The sequence below is a fragment of the Sabethes cyaneus genome, chromosome 2 (assembly GCF_943734655.1).
Source record: "Sabethes cyaneus chromosome 2, idSabCyanKW18_F2, whole genome shotgun sequence".
Classification (NCBI taxonomy): Eukaryota; Metazoa; Arthropoda; class Insecta; order Diptera; family Culicidae; genus Sabethes; species Sabethes cyaneus.
The window spans coordinates 245,705,163-245,723,478 of NC_071354.1; the positions used below are offsets into that span (position 1 = coordinate 245,705,163).

An 18,316-nucleotide genomic window follows, 5' to 3' on the forward strand; every position below is an offset into this window, starting at 1 on the left:
TAGTATCCAAACGGAGTAGGACAAGACGTGAAGGGTAAAGAACGGAAAATTAGGTAAGGTTCTTTACTCAATCCGGGGGATCCCCTGATCGAACCAAGCTATTCTGGAAGCCAATTATAGCCTGAAAGAAGAAGTTGAGTATGAATTCGGTTAAGATCCATTTTCACGTTTAATTTCTTTTAATTCAATTTTAAACTTAATTTAAAGTTCATTTCCAAGTACTATTACAAGTCCAATTTAGGTACTATTTATGTTCCATTTCAATTCCAATTCCCATTTTAAGTCAAGAGGAATCCTCTTGATCCCCCTAACTAGGGGTCCTAATCTATACCTATAAAAAAGGATTTCTGTCTGTCTGTCCCTATGTTCCTTATAGAATCAAAAACTACTGAACCGATCGGCGTGAAAATTTGCATGTAGAGGTTTTTGGTGCTAGGGAAGGTTCTCTCGATGGCAAAAGACCCCTCCCCCCACTAAGAGGGGGGCTCCCATACAAATGAAACACAAATTTCTGCATAACGCGAGAAGTAATCAAGCGAATGGAACAAAATTTTACATGTGGGTGTTTTTGGAGACAAGAATGTTTTCTATGGTGAATTGAAACCTCTACCTGCTTTAGGAGGGGGGGCTCCTATACAAATGAAATGCAAATTTTCTCGTAACTCTAGAAGTTGCGGGAGTTGTTTTCTACTTTACTGTGAGGAAAATTTGTATATTAAAACACCCATGAACTCCTCAGAAACTTGCAAAACTCGAGATTGTGGCAAAGGTCATCCGAGATTCACGATTTATGTACAACACAGTTTAATTTGTGGCAATACGAAGTTTGTCGGGTCAGCTAGTTCATCATATAAAAAATTCTTGTCTCCAAAAACACCCACAGGCCAAATATGGTTCCATTTGATTGATTAATTCTCGAGTTATGGCAAAATTTGTATTTTATATGTTTAGGAGCCACCCCCCTCCTAAAGTGGGGAGAGGTCCTAATTCACCATAGAAAAAATTCTTGCCTCCAAAAATCTTCACATGCCAAATTTGGTTCTATTTGCTTGATTAGTTCTCGAGTTATGAGGAAATTTGTATTTCATTTGTATGGAAGCCCCCCTCTTAAAGGGGAGAGAAGTCATAATTCCCCTTCTAAAGAGAGGAGGGGTCTCAATTCACCATAGAAAAAATTCTTGTCTCCAAAAACATCCACCCACAAAACAGTTCTCGAGTTATGCAGAAATTGGTGTTTCATTTGCATGGGAGCCCCCCCCCCCTTCTTAGTGGGGGGAGGGGTCTCTAACCATCATAAGAACCTTGCCTGGCCTCAAAAACCTCTACATGCAAATTTTCACGCCGATTGGTTCAGTAGTTTTCAATTCTATAAGGAACATCCCGGCAGACAGACAGACAGAAATCCATTTTTCTTGGTATATATATAAAAGTGAGCGTGAGTTTGTAAGTTTATATGTTCCGCCATAACTCCAGAACGCCTTGACCATTTTCTACCAAATTTGGCACACATGTTAGTTGACATAAGGGAATCAGCACTAGAGAAAGCGGGGGGTTATGGGAGGGGGAATTAGGAAGGAGGGAACCGAGAAGGGATATATTCAAAGAGGTTTTGTTTCTTTTCCGTTATGGGTATTTTCAAAGAGCATACAGATGCATAATTGGCTACGTGATAAAGGGGGGGGGGGGGGCGGTGGCTCCGAAACGCCTGGACGATTCTTCATCAAACTTGGCACACACGTTCCTTGACAAAAAAATCAGCGTTGGGAGTAGACAAAAGAGGGAGTAGTAGAGGGAGTAGTACCTGGCGTAGGGGGAGGAGCGTCCAAAAATCGAATGAAAAAGTAGAGATGTCGTCAACCCCGCCTAAAATTTTCCAACACAAACAACCACAAATGAAACAATAGGAAGATCAATCTCGAACCATCAGTTGTTATCGACTTATCAGGGTTCTACCAATGGAACACATTTTATCTTCCGCTGCCCTGACGCATTATTGCACTGTCCTAAGATAGGTCTACAAAGCAATTTGAATGAAGCATGACATGGCCGTTCGCGGTAGTCGACAGAAGCTTTAAACCAGAGAGTCGCACCCGATACTAAAGAGCAAGTGCGCAGTATTTATAACGGGAATCCGTGTCGGGTGTCGTGTACTGATAGTTTTATTGTCAAAACACTTGGGCGCAAACCGAGAGAGCATGGGTTAGAGTCCCACTCAGTAACTGGATTACGCAATATATTTTTGGCCCCACATCGCAGTTTCGCAATATCATCCAGTCTACCATTCTTTCTCACCCAATGCTCCTCCACCTTTAATTAAAAAAAGTGAATCCGTCGCCAAACCCTAAAGAGCAGCTACCTCAAGCACCCCGCAACCCCCGCAGCCAGCATAGATATATGTGTTTAACTGCGTAATACGGTCGAATGACTTTTGTATTTATAAAATTAACTAAAATTTTGCTCCTACCTTTCTTGAGCACTTCAGTTTACCTCTTCTCGCACTCCTCCTGGATAGGTTTACCTGTATTTCCTTGCTTATCGCGGTAACTTCATACATTCTAGAACTCTTCGACCAACAATAGCAGAAATTTTACTTTGCCTAAATGGAAATATTAGAATGAATTATGTAAAATATAGGATAAATCCCTTAATATTTGTATTTTAATCATTAATTAAATTGATTGCAAGATTTCTCTTCGAAATTTGAAATTAAATTTCATATATTTGCAATTAGATTTTATAGAGTTCATTTAAACGTTCGGAATCGGCTTCGGATACTAAATCTGATTTTGTTTTTAATTTACCTTAACCCCAAAGATTCATAACGCGCAAACTCCGCGTACTATGGTAGAAGTTTTGTACGTTTTCGTGATATTGTTCAGCTATTCGGTAAAATACGCTTCCGCCAAAAGCTTTGTTCAGAAATTTTTGTTTCTATGTTCAATTTTCTGTTTCATTGCTTCTGAGATGCGGGTCAGTTGCAGTTGCAGTTGCTTACAAGTCGACAATAAAACACCTTTCGAACTCGAGCTGAAAAAGTTCATTTTAACTGTTCCGTGCGAGCCATATTTTGCCTCTTTCAAGCCGGACATGAATGACTGCGTCACAATGGAAATGCAAAGTCTTTGAACCCTTCACGTCGTCGTAATTGACCAACGTAACTCATTGAAATGCATAGTATGCAAATGACTGTCATCGCTTTATCTGTGCTGTAATGTGCAATCGTTCTCGGCTATGAAAAAAGGCTATCATTTGTCCGGACTGTCCAGGCCTTTCAGATCGGTTGTCGGTTGAAAGACGTACATTAACTAAAGACGCGAACCGATAAATGGCCGCTGCGTCTGTACTTTGCTTTCAGAACTTTCCTGTCCGGATCATTAGCCTTTTCGCTATTGACGGGCCTCGGTCTCAGCCGGTGCTCGCGAGGATGGGAAAACGATAAAGTCCAACGACCGACCGACATCGGAGCATCGCTGAAGAGCATCCGGCAACTTCGGCTAAGTGGAGGGAGCTATAAATGGTTCCATCATCGTCACCGGAGACACCCGTCCCGCGTGCTTAATGGAATTTGATTTAAAGCAAAATTGATCAGCTTTTACTAGTAAGATGAGATGTGCCACTCACTCAACCTGTAAAGTGGCGAGGAGAAAGAGATTTCTTGGAAAAAGTTCCGTAGCCCACACATGCCAACCACACTGCACCGTCCGTCTGTGGGGGCCAGGTAAAGTGCGCGAAACTCCTCCAAGCTTCAACGTGTTTCAGTTCAAGAGAGAGATACTTATCGCTAGATATTTGAGCACTTTTCTTTGTCTCCAGCCTTTTTAGTCGGTCGCACTTTTATGGCGTTCGAATACACGTCGAACAGGGGAATAAAATAGTGATAAAAAACTAGTTAGGATGGTTCATCTGATCCGCTGATCGACATCATCTATCATAGACGGCAGCTGTCAGGATGTTCAAAAACGTTAGTTTCTTGAAAATATTCTCCTCATTTAAGTTGTGCAACACTTAGTTTTACGTTCATTTCAATTCAAAGGGAACTGTCCTTGCCACTGTCCTTTACCTGTTCGCGTCTAGCATACTTTAAAAAGTACTCAAAACTTCTCAATAGTTGAACGGCATAATTGGACGGTAATTTATAATTCTTCTTCCGTAGGAGACCTTACAGCAGCGAACAGAAAATTAAAAAAAACTCGTCCTTTACCCGACTGCAGAGAAGCTAACTTTGTCTCGTCCGTTCGCTGGCTTGCTGGCTATAGTTGAGCAAGCAGCTATGGTTTTCCTGACACTTCTTTGAGCTTGTATATTTGTCGCAACGTCAGAATTTTCGTGCGACAATGAGGATAAGGGAAACCGCCTGGCGGCAAACCGGATTACCGCACTGCATAAGTTCGCTTTTGTCAGTGCCTTTTTTTCGGCGGTGGTGATATAGTGCAAGGCTAGACATTCTATTGTAACTTGCCGGGATTTATCTCAGTAAGTAAAAGTTTTTTTTCCGACATCATAATTACGCCTGGCCCGAATAGCTCGGTTATAAATGAAGATGACTTCGCATGAGCATGAGATTGCAAAGTGGCAAAAAACTCACTTTCCGGACCAAGGTTTTCATCCGGTAGAGATTTTTAGTGCGATTAGCACGAATGAATGCGACGGTAATTGGTATTGTACAGAATTTTTCTCCGCAGACAGGTCTGAAAACTATGCCCTATTTTAGATCGTTCTCGGGTAAGAGGATGAGAGTGAAACTGCATGTCCTTCTGCAGACCCATTTACCAGGCGAAGGTTAGTTGCTGCTCTGATCCGTGAAAGGACCGTAAAATCCGTGAAAGGACCGGCCAATCTGGTGAGCTCAGAACTAGCTCACTATCTACGATGTGGCCTACAAACTAGTAGTTTTTGTTTTTGTTTTGCAGTCGTTACGGCTCCCTTTGTGCGTACTTGAAATGATTCCCGTGTTAACTGGAAGCAATTTTACTGCCACTGATTTACAGCGCTTCCGTCCGACGACAGCGCTAGTCTGCTTGTGCAAAAAAAATATCAAACCGGCCTGCAATGCAATCCAGAGGGACGAGTTGATATCAAAGTGTGCAAATTCAATTTATTACGAGGACACTAGCATAGCATTACCAGCACCACCAGTGCAGTGGGATGCTGTCAGGAAATAAAACACTCTTCCACTCTGGTTCGCTCAGAATCGAGCTTGCGGTAACTTCTATTTGCTTCCATTACGGCCGCTGCTGGCATGCCCGGACCTTGGTAGACGGTAGCGTTTCGCTGATTATGTTGATGCAATGGAGCTTTAATTTTTTATAATCGTTTGACTATTCACTTTCGTCAGTTTTATTTTGATCTGAAATGAATATTTTCTTGAATTAAGATTATTTTCAAATAAACCAAAAATCAACGCCAAATTCAATTGGGGGGGGGGGGGATGAGGAAGTACCTGGTGCGAAGAATGACAAACTAGATGAACTAGAAAATTTCTAGAAAAGAAATGGGCGTGGAGTGATAGAACTGGGAGAATAAAACAAAATTGGATTTTAGACTGTCTAATATAAGGGTCCAGCAGTAGTTTAGTTAGTAAAACATTCGGGTACCCACTTGTTCCACGTGCCATTGAACGACCCAGTATATTTTTAGCCTATATATCGAAATTTTCTAGTTCATCCAATTTGTCATTCTTCGCACCAGACGCTTCCTCACTCCCCAAAATAGAGTTTACGTCATGACCGCGTTTTTGCTCATATTAATCATGAATCGACTGCTTTTTGTTCCGCGACTCACAGTAACCAAATGCTTTTTGTTCAACCCTTTGTTCTGCTCCCGAATGATGCTGAATACTGTTTTCTCTTTCAACAACCAGAAAGAGCACAACACTACAAGCAAAGTTTGATCTATGAAATCTGTGAAATCTATTAAATTGGTGAATATGCAGTTTTTAATTTAATAGGCGCTTTAAATAAAATAAAAATGGATTTGTCTTGAACTGTCTCCATTTGCCTCATTCTACTCTATTGGTTTGGAAAGTTAAGAAAAAATGAGGCTTAAGCTATGCAGTAACTTTACAAGAAATGGTCCTAGAGATTTGCAGTCTTCTGCAAAAATGTGTTGTTTTGAGTGTTTCGATAAGTTCCTAGAACGATGTACATATTTTTAAAGAATGCAACGAACGAAAGTTATGCTTAAAAATGTAATTTATAAGGATCTTCCAAAGAAACTTAGAAATAGTCGTACCAAAGCATTTAATTCATCTATGGTCGTACCGAACCATGTAGGGTTTACTTCTAATTCCCGTTTTAGTAAGTAAAGTCATTCTAATTTTCATCATTTGTTGGAAGGATTTAATGAATACTCCAAAAGTTCTTGTGCTGATTTGACTAAAACACACTTACCTTCTGGTCCGTGAACTTTGAAATCACTGAAAAGCGATTATTAAACCATATTATTGAAATTACGAAACTGACTTCATTTCTCAAATTCGTCGTACCGTTTTAAAAATCCGTCCATCAAAATTTTTCATCGTCCGAACTAAAAATCACAACAACGTTTACGAAGCTAACGCGCATGTATTTGTGTAGGACGGCATGACAAATGTTATTCTGCAAAATTTCTGCAGGTCAGGCAAGCTTTCCTGGCTGCAGAATAACGACAATGCCTTGCTTCTTGAGTTATTTTCAGTAATGAATGACGGAAATTTGTCGGCATTTTCTTCTTCGTCGCACGAAAAAAGGTAGGAAATTTGGCTGGTAGGACTTCTTTAATGGTAAAAAGCATTTAAATAGATCTCAGCTAACTTTGATTCATCGCGTATGATAGACAACAAACTAAAATATTAGGGAATAAGTAGTTTTGCATTATGTGTCATAAAAATGCTGATATTTTTAATAATTTGTGTTGGATAGGACGGGAATAGGCAATTACGACGAAGCAGCAACATACCCTACTTCATTCAAAAATAAACATACCAATTGTAATTGCTTATCAATGATCTTACCGAACCATATAAATCATCTATTGTCGTACCAAATCATTAATTTCATTTATGGTCGTACCGAACCATATACTTCATTCAACAATGATTGTACCAGATCACATAATTTATCAATGATCTTGATTATATGTTTCTATTGAGCCGTGGCCATACCGTATTTGTCGTATTTATGAAACAGGGTTCAATTTCTGTTCTAAATAAAATTATTCATTTATTTTTAAATCTTGCGCTTGCCAACCCGTATAGTTTGTACGTAGCGGTCCCTTTTCCTGCCAAACGGCACCCCAAAACGTATGCAATCTGCAAGCATCCTATACCATAAATAATTGCAACATTCATTACTATCTTTTCGCTGTTAGAGAGAATACAAGGAAAACATCCAACGCACCTTTAATCGTAGTATATTGTCTAATATCATCAGCCACCACATTTCACCTATTCCAAGGTGGCGTACAAATACGTATTCCGAAAGAACAAATGCCAGAAATAAACCCGTAGAAAACAATATTTTTTCGCGCACTCATAGTTTCACGTCACGGGCAGAAACGGGCCATTGCACTGTCGCCATTGTGCAAAACCTAATTCGCCTAGCACAGAGTATTGCCCAGGACATGCATATTCAACTGGCTGCAAACGACTGACTGGTGATGCACAGTTCAGCAGTCAGGTCTTTGAATCTAGACGATACTGATGATTGCCGGCACGACAACGCACCGAACTGTTCATACCGTTTGTTGCGACTGTAGCACAATGCATCACTGCTGAGATGGAGTATTGCTTTGTCAACTTTGTCGAAGAAACCGTGTCTCTATCTGCTAATGTTTGTACAGGTGTATGTGTGTATGTATGTTCCGCTTTAACTCCGGAACGTCTGAATCGTTCTCCACCAAGTTAAGCATACGTATTTCTTGATAGCCTCCCAGCTGGCCTCGAAATATGATGCTGGTCTAATAAGCTAGTCGTCGTATGTTCGAATATCAGTTAGGAGAGGCTGTTGGAGGCAATAAGATCGTAGCAACTGGCCCTGCAATTGTCCTGTACTGTATAACAGCTGACAGCGAAATCTGGCGTATAAAAGCAGAAGGTCAAGTTTCGATAACGGAATGTAGCACCTAGGCTTTGCTTTGCTTTGCTATTTCTTGGTATGAAGTGATGGTCATAAGAAAGTTGACAAAACGAGGGGGAAGGGCTGTCATAGAGGGAGATCTAAATATGCTTTGTTTTTCTCTCGATATAGAGATTTCCGGAGAGAAAACATAGCTTTGTTTCTTACATTATGGGAGTTTCCGGTACGAAAACAATTGCGAAAAACCTGGACGGTTCTTTGCCAAACTTTGCGTATGTATTTCTTGATGTAGCGAATTGACAACAGGGGAGTGTTCTCTAACAACGAGGGGCGATCCAAATAAGGAAAGAGTATTTTGTTGTTATACAATTTGCAAATTTAGATCAATAAGAAAAGTATATGTATCTGGGAGGCAAGGGTGTAACCTGAAAAGGCGAAGTGGGGTCAATGGCCATTACCAAGAAAGCTTTTGTATCTTGCATTATAGGAATTTGCGTAAGACGTTTGAATGTTTGGAGATCCAGAATACGACATCTATCAGGGTACGGTGGTGGATGTGCTGGATCGCGCCAAGGTAAATCTCTCACCGCAACACTTGTAGATGATTGACTGGCGATGCGGTGGAAAGTCATTATTAGACATTTTGGGATGCAGAGCACAAGCCAGTTTTTCCTGTGCCAATCGACAAACAAATCCAAAAGCCTCTGCAGCCGGACACAATCACCAAAAATAATTTCGTATCATTACTATTCACCAGTTTGCATCCAAGTCGAAGCAGCGAAACAATGTTGTTGAAAAACAACATAAACAGGAGGGGTCCCGTGTTGCTGCCTTGAAGAACACCCAAGCAGTTGGTAAATCAGTTTCAGTTCAACAGTTAATCAGTTGAAGTTAAAACAATAAAACAACAAACCGGAAAGAGAAACAGGAGTCGAGCTGCATACGTAGAACTCGACCGCTCAAATAGGAACTGAACCATTTCGTGAAATTCTGAGATGCCCCAAGTTGCGAGAGTTTATGGTCAATACGATCGAACGCTGCTTTCAGATCAGTATAACGGGTGGCAACTAAAATTTTGGATTTTTTTCTCGACTCTTATGCTCAACAACAAACGAGCTCAGAGAGAAATGAGAGTATGTATGTGTTAGCTCTCTCTCTCCTGTCCAAGTACGTACCCTAATTTTGCACGGTACGGTAAATTTTTAATAATATGGAAAAATATACGCTGGTTTCTTCTCTTTTGTTTAGTTATTGAAGGTTTGAAGGTCAGGTAATGTTATTATTTTTTTCTTGCCCCCCCTTCAACAATATTTTGAGACAGGACATAAACTTTTTTTCAAATTTGCATAAGCCTTATTATCCGAAACAACATGTCAGATCCGATAGATTAATCTGCGAATTTTGAGTACACCCAATTCTTTTTTTACACGGGGGATGCGTCCCGTGTAAAAAAAACCGTGCAAAAATAAACCGTGTTATTTCGAAAAACCGTGTAAAAAAAATCCGTGTTATTTCGAGAAACCGTGCAAAAAAAGTCGTGCAAAAAAAAATCCGCGTACTAGAATCCGTGTAAAAAAAGAATTGGGTGTACAACTGTTGTTGGTGAAATTTTAGAAAAACCGTGTTATTTCGAGAAACCGTGCAAAAAAAGTCGTGCAAAAAAAATCCGTGTAAAAAAAATCCGTGCAAAAAAAGAATTGGGTGTACAAATAAATTAACAATTGAAGTAGAAAAAGCATCGCTTGAAAAATACGCATCAAAATGGATTTAGGAAAAGTGTTCTTAATGTTTAGTAGGACAAAATAAAATGCTAGTCGGGACACTTTCGGAAACACAGTGACGCCATTGGCATTGTACCACTGTTACCATTGTGCACTGTTTGATCGAATTTGAATAAAGAATGCAGGCCAAATCGAAACAGAAATGGCAATTAAATGAGACAACTTCTTCCGGAGGGACTCCTTTTGATAAATTATCTGTACCACGCGGTGCGGAAAATTTCTGGGCAAATGTCACTTGTCAGCCTGGAACTTTTCCAGGCACCGACCGAATGAGGTGTAAAATTCAGGTATCTGTCCGAAAATGGTCTTGCACAGGACTCATAACGACACAGTCATATTTAATCAGCGAATTTTTTAGCGTTTTATAGTATAATTATTTACAATTCGCAAAACAAAAATTCATTAAACGCATTATACCGTCTGCTTTTTGAATACAAATGCACTGTTTCGCAACACCCAAAGCAGAGGGTAAAATGAATATACTTGGTCATATTATAGAAGGGTATAAAATTTCAGCCAAAACGAAGAAGGTCAATTCGGTTTCTTTTTTTGTTTACTTCATCGTTCAGGGTTTGATTGAAGATGAAATTAAACACCGTTTAAGCAGGTTCCCAAATATGAGGTGATTTAGCTCTCCCTCACCGTAGCGAGTAGGGACTGTTTCTGAACATGGAATGTTTTATTACCCATATTGGCATACGCAGGTAATTACTTCCAACCACCAGTAGAAAATAAACAAAACTCGCTGATGAATCGTTTGTCCAGCTGAACGAGTTTTATTGCAAAATTAATTTTTGCTTCGATCAAAACATTTGCCCTTACTTATGTTAAACTTATACACTAAACTTATGTTTAATTTTTCTACTGTTTTTTTTAATCGTTCGATAAAAATTTTCACGGTGACTACATCATATCGCATCGATTTCCTCTGCAAAGTTTGGGACGGGTAACTTTCAAGAGCAAACGTCTCTTCTTTGACTCTTACAGACGACCCCTAACGTGTCGCTGCTGAAGGTAAGTAAACAATATAAATGGCAAAAAAAGTTCAATCTCAACATTCTCAACGCACAATCGAAATTCAGTACAATAAATGCCATTGTTTGTGTTGCATAAATAGAGCACCGAACCGAACGGATTGCAGTTCGACACTAAGTCTCATTGATCTTGACACATGAACTTGCCTAGCCGGCGCGGCATCAACTCTCCGCTGCAGAGTAACGGCTCGACGATTTTGACCATTCCGCGCCATTGATCCAGTTCTCATTTCGGTCGGCGGACGGACGGACGGACGGACGTATGGATGTGAGTACTTTACCGCCCAGTGTTTTCCACACGTCGTCGGACGCTTCGGTTGAGCTATAACAAGGCATTGAAAATACGGTAACCGAGCCCCGAGTTTGTCTGTCGAGAGCAAACCGCATTCGTTGTTTGATTCAACATTAATAAAAATCAATACAAGCGACTGCCGAAATGTGCGTCGAACCGCTTAAGCGAATAATTAGGTCACCGCCGCCCGTGCTGTGAATAAATTATTCATACTTTAATTCGCCGTTCATCGCAACAATCATTTTACTAAACTGGATCTTTTTCATTCGTACTGATAAGCCTAACACTAATCGAATCTTCCTCGGATGCCTGAGCTAATTTAATCAACGCATGAGTCCCAATGGTCTTCCTGCTCGCATTCATTGCCAAACTTTATTAATGCAGCAAAACAAAGAAAAAACTCCCTTCGGACGACAGTCTATTCCGACCCAATCTAACCCAATCAGTGGAGTCAAAAAGCAAGCATTCATGATATTGCTCGAAAAAAGAGAAAATCATCAATGGCTTCGAGTATGGTCGCTTTGCGGCGCAACATTGGCACAGGATCGGGTGGGTACTATCAGATATCCGAACCGGCCAGCAGAACCTATCATTACCACTGACCACGGCCTACCGATTATACCCTGTGATGGGTTACGCTACGGGCTGGCTGGCTGGCTCTTTTTGTTTTCTACTTGACCAGTTTCGGCAACCGCACGCCCGTCAACTGTTTCATCACGAGTAGAAAAGATCCGATCCGAAAGGGAACGGCTTTCATAATGATAGTGCTTCGATTGGTTCCCGGTGCCGGCCTTTCACGCCCGCTTCATGTGATTATCGGTACCTCGTTCCGTCCCATTTGATTACTTCGGCGGATTTGGCAATGAATATTTCCTGCGCTTTGTTCAGCGCCATCCACACAGACCCGGTTGGCTTGGCACACAAAGCCCTCTTATCAGTCTCAATCCCAGCTTCCAAAATAAGTCACCCACTTCGTGAGATCGACGGTTGCGAAACCAGAACGGTTCGTAATTAATCCATGATCTTGAACTTCTTTTTCCCGGTTGCCGCCTGGCCTGGTGCAACCTGAACCTGGACCGACTATCAGTCATCGCCATCGGGTCGAAATCCTAACCGGGAACGAAACGTGAATCAAGCCTCTCGCAGCACGAATCTATGTGTTCCATATTTTTTAGAGCACCACCGTTTCTGCCAGCCAGCCAGCCTACCGACGACGGCCGGCGACTGCCGGATTCTTTCCTTTGCAGTCATCATCTCGGCCATCGATTGTCGTTGGCTGCTGCCGTGCCGCCCCATGCCGCACCGGCCGGTAGGCGTTTGGGAAGAGAAAAGCAGCAGCCACTGACTCGGCTCGGCCATTAATTTATGCAAATTTTATTTATAACTCGAGAGCACGCTCTTCACTAGTAAAGCCGCTTAGCAATTGTTTCAGGAAGTATTGCGGGCAGAATGGGATACGACCTCTAACTAACGGTTATGCAATCCTTTTACGGCATCTTTCCGAGGAAAGAGGAAGCTTCCACTGTCGGTTGTTCACAGTGTTTGTTGGTTTTTAAAATTTTTGGGGAATTATCTTAGCGCATGAACGTGCTGCGACTACCAAAAGTTGTCCGAAACACATAAACAAAACCCCATTAATGAGAACCGAATATTCGTCTAAATGAAGCGTGGCCGTTGTTCGCCGTATCGTACCATGACATATGACATTGGTTATGTGTCAGGCAGATAGCTTTGATAGGCTTTTCGGCCGTTTAGCGAAGCACTTGTGGCTGACGCGCGCGGCGCTGTGCGTTGAAGGTCTCACAACAAAGTTTATGATGCGTTAGTTGGGACCGGCAGCCCCATGATGTGTGGCAGGTAAACTCTTCCGGGTTTTGTCGAGGTTATTTTGGGCTTTTTTTTTTCATTCTACTATAAAGTTATCTGATATTTATAACACAAGGTTACATAATGAACACTAAGAAGCAATCAACCAAAATTCATGTTTACAACTTAAACTAAGCTTTAGTCAAATCGTGGAGTAGAACTGGATAGGAAGTTATCGCATTGAAAGTGTTCATAAGGGCTAAAAAGTTAATGATTTCAAATTTTTTGGGTCCTTTGGTGATTCTGTAGAATAATTTGAAAATAGCCAATCTAATTGTGGATAATATTTTTAGCTCAAACAGTGCAGTGATGAGTGTTTACTATGCATGGTGGAAAATACAATCTAATAAATGACAGAGAAAATACTTTGTTTAAATTTTTTTATTGTTAAAGCAAAGCAAAGCCTAGGTGCTACATTCCGTTATCGAAACTTGACCTTCTGTTTTTATACGACAGACTTTGCAGCCAGCTGTTAGAGTGCAGGATAATTGCAGGGCCAGTTGCGAACACTGATTCTTTTTTATTGTTACTGTGTCCAAAAAAGGTATAACCTTGAATGAGGTCATGCATATAATTAATATTTTTTTACGGTAGTTTTTAACAATCGACCAAAGACAGACGGTAGAAGAGAGTAATACAACAAAGACATTGAAAGTGTTCCAAATAGAACGGAAACAAGGCGTGAAGTGGACAGAGCGGAAAATTAGGTAAGGGATGATCATTGAAGCAACGCTTAAAAACTTTTGTACCGATCCTTTTTGTCTAAGCTGTGGGATTTAAGGATCGAACCAAGCTGTAATCGGTGCATTACAACAGGATTCGAAGCCACTACTCCTATAATTTCTAGTCAAATTTTACGTTCAATTCAAGTATGGTTTAAAGTAAAATTTTCAGTTCTATTTTAACCCCTATTTCAAGGCCAATTTCAAAGCGCTTTACATGTACGATTTCATGTTTAATAGTCCAATCTGAAGTCGAAATTCAAGTCCAATTATAGATTCAAGTTTAGAAGTCCAATCTCTAGTCTAATTTGTAATAAAACTTCTGGACCAAATTGGTCCCAACTTAAGTCCAATTTGCAGTTCAATATGAAGTCCAACTTTAAGTAAAATTTCGTGTCTTATTTCAAGTTTCAATTCAAGTCTAACTTCGACGTCAATTTAAAGTCCAGCTTCTAGTTTGATTTGTATTTCGAATATAGGTTTAATTTAAAGTATTGCTTTAAGTACAAATTTATCCATACTTAAATCCAAGTGTCTAATGCGAAGAGTGATTAATGAGTGATTAAACTGGAAAATTTCAAAATAGACTAAGCATATATCGGGCTGTGCAATGACCGATAAGGGTTCGCACCCACGCTCTTTCGGTTGGTACCCGAATGTTTTACTCAGTTTTACAACTACTGCCCGTTATATTAGGCATTTTAATAGCTAATTTTGTTTTATTCACCCAATCCAATCATTCCCTGTATGCGCACCACACACTTCCTCTGGGACCATATTATATTTGAGTGACTGCCCTTTGTTTTTACCGCCGAGAAGACAGACTGTTATCTACTCGATTGTGCGATTGAAACAAGCGGTGACTTTCCGACAGTCGCTGCGGCAAGTTTCGTGATCAAAACCACCACCAAGTGTGATTTCAAACCTAATTCTACATTCCATAGCAGTTCCCATTTCCAATTTGAGTGCATAATGTGTGTGAGGGTAAAATTTTGTGTGTAATTTAAGGTGCGGATCCAGATCCAACTTCAACGTGCCAGTCAGGTACCACTTCAAGTGCCCTTCAAGCCCACTATTTCATGCATGATTTTAGTTCGGATTGAAAGTCCAAATTCAAGTCCAACTTTGAGCTCTTCAAATTTAAATTGACCTACATTTAAGTTCAATTTCATGTCCAATTTTAAGTTCAACTTCAAGTATAATTTGAAGTCCAATTTCATATCCATTTCAAGTCTAATTTCAACTCTAATTAAAAAACAGATTGAATTGAATTTTTAAGTCCAATTTGAAGTTGGTGATGGTGATGGTAGAAAACTCCAATAAAAAGGCGGAAATTCACACGTCACATGGGATTTTTTTGCTGGAAAATTTCTAATCTTTAATGATAAAATTTTTGATGAAAACATTTTTTGTTGTTCCTAAGTTATGACAAAAAAGCCAGGTTTTCCTGAATATCTAAAAAGCAACGCAAAGCGTTGGTGCTACATTTCGTTACTAAACCTCTGTTAGAGTGCAGGGTCATTGCGGAGCTTATGCTACAATCCTATTAACTCTAACTGCCTCTCCCAGCCTGAAAATTTTCCTAATTCAAAAATGCATTTTTCCATGAACCAAACAAAGACTGTTTCTTTTGAAAATGTAGTTAAATTTTCGTAGCATATTCACAGATGAATTACCGGTGCATCTAAATCTTAAGTTCGTCTATTGCTGCTCTCCAGAAAAAGAAGCTGCAAAAAATAAGACAGAAGGAGAAAAAGCGTACAAGAACTCGATAGATGAAAAACGAAAGAGAAAGAAAACAAATAGAATAGAAAATAAAGATTAGCTGGATAAAAAAAAGAGATGCAAAAGGAAGAAAATATAAAGAGAAAATACGGGAGCAGGAGTATGGAGAAGCGAGAAAAGACAAAGGAAAACAAAAGAAATAAAGGGAGGGAGAAAAAGCAGGACATAATAAGGAGAAGAACGGAATAGACGAGCGAAAAAACAAAACAAAAAGAAAATTAAACAGCGAAAAAAGTCGTAAACCGGGACCGAAGCAAAATCGAAAGGGAGTCAAAAATGACGAAAAACGAGACAGGAAAAGAAGAGAAAACCGTCTGAAAGAGGAAAAAGCAAGAAGAAAGATAAAACAACGAAATAGATAAATTATAGAGGACTCAGGAAAGGGGCAAAAAACTGGAAAAGAATAGAAAAGGTACAGAGAAAGAGTAAGCGCCGGGCAGATGAAAGATGAAAAACGAGTGAGAAAACGAGACAAGAATGGAGATGCGGAACAAAAAACAAGAGAAATCGAAAGACAAAAGAATAATTAAAGATAATACAGGAAAACCGATAGAGGAAACGACAAAAACAAATAAAAGACAAAGGCAAAATGTGGGACAGAAATCTTATTATATCTAAAAGCAAAGTCATGGGCATAAACGTCTTCAAGAACTTGACCCTTCTTTCGACAGACTTCGCAGCCGATTATTAGAGTACAGGAAAATTACGGGACCAATGCAGAGATTCAATTGACTCTATATCGGCACCGTCCTGTCGAGATTCGAACATACGACAGCAATCGGGGTACGTTGTACCCCGATGCTAACTAGGCGGACATCTCTATTATATCTGTTATCTCTAATAGCCGACAGTGAAGTCTGTCGATAAAGAAGGGTCAACTCTTAGAAAGACGTTTGAGCCCAAGGCTTTGCTTTTGGGACAAAAAATGGGAAAATAGGACAGAAAAATGAAAAAACAGGCAACTGAACAAAAGAAGAAACGAGAGATAAAAAATAAAACCGGAAAGCAAATGGAAAAAAGGTTTGTGGAATGAAAAGACTGTAAAGACGGAAGAACAGGGCATCAAAAATGTGAATATGACACAGATAAAGACAAAAATCGGGAAAGAATCGTTAAAAAATGAATAAGGAAAACGGGAAAAGAAAAAAAGGGGAAAAGAGAAAAGACTGAAAACGGGCAGAAAATTTCAAAAAAAGAGTGAAAAGCATGAGGAAATATAGGACTTAAAAAGAATAAATGAAGAAAAAAACGAAGAAAAACGGAACAATAAAAATGAAAACACGGGAGAAAAAAGGAAAACGAGAGAAGGAAGTAATAGGAAAAACGGATGGAGAGTGAGAACAAAACATTAGAAAATAGGACTGGAAAATAAAATCGGATCAAAAAAGTGGTAAAACATGTAAGAGAATAAGACGAAAAATGGCAATTTTAATTTTAAGTAAAATTGCGTGTCCATGTCCAGGAAATTTGATGTTTAAATATACATAGAAAAGATAATGAAGAATGTGACGAAAAGATGACGGAAAAGTTATAAAAATATGTCAAAAATACGATGAAATTTTGACGAGAAGACGAAAAAAGGCGACTAAAATACGACGATAATAGCGATACGATGCGAAAATGAAACCAAATACGATGAAACCATGACAAAAAGACACTTAAAATGAAATGGACAGACGTCAAAAAAGTAACCAAAATGCGGCAATAAGCTGCTGAACACAAACAAGAAAAATTTTAAACAGGCGTCAAAAACCAAAGAAAATACTATGAAAAGATGGTAAAAAGAGTATGAAAATAAAGTAAAAATACGACAGAAAGACGTCAAATACGCAGAAAGGGCAACAAAGAGTCAAAAAGATGGTGAAAAGGCGCCGAAAAGGCAACGATAAGATGGCAAAAATACGACGAGACGATAAAACAGCAAATAGACGCCAAAAAGACGACAACCAGACAGACAACAAAAAGAAAACGGAATAATGACGAAGGTGTAAGGTCAGTAGGCGAAAAGGCGATGACAAAACGACGAAATTTGACAAAAATACGGTGAAAAGACGCCGAAAACTCCAAAATGCGCAAGAAAAAGCAAAAAAATAGTACAATACGACGAAAAGACTATGAATAGATGCAGAAACAGCACTGAAGAGATAATAGAAAGACACCAAAACTGCGATAAAAAATGGCAAAAAGGCTGCACATGACAACCGCGACTCAATCAAACCAAAAACGCCACAAAAGACGATAAATAACAAATAACAAAAAACAACAAGAAGACGACTGCAAAAGGCAGCAAAAAAAAAAATAAAAAACTAGCCGACGAAAAATGAAACATATAAAAAAACATATAAAAATGAAAGATGAAATACGTAAAACAGAGACAAAAGCCGAATGACAAACGTCGAGAGTAGATTTGAAATGTATTTGATTCAAAAGAGTATTCAATTTCTTCAGTTACATAGAACATCATACATATCAAAAAACAGCGAACATCGAAATAAATAAACACTTTTCAGCAAAACTAGCAAAAAGTTTATGCTAACAAACCTTTAAATGAAGCACAAATGTCGGATAAACTTTCATTTTAACCAAAAACTTGTATTAAAATTTGATTAAATTTTACCTCTTTCTTGGTACGACACAAAAATTACAAACCTTCCTTCTGTTACAAAAATAGAAAACCAAACTACTAATTTTTCTTCAGCAAAAACCTCGCATCACTGCAGACTCGAAATTAGACTTGAATTTAAATTAATTTCTGCTTAAAATTTTACTTCAATTTAACCTG

General features: G+C 39.3%; 1 protein-coding gene across 1 annotated transcript in view; it reads left to right on the forward strand.

The window, feature by feature from the left end:
• LOC128733676 (uncharacterized) overlaps positions 1 to 18,316 on the forward strand; it is a 106,714-nt gene that overhangs the window by 13,919 nt on the left and 74,479 nt on the right. The gene's annotated exons all lie outside the window — the stretch shown is intronic.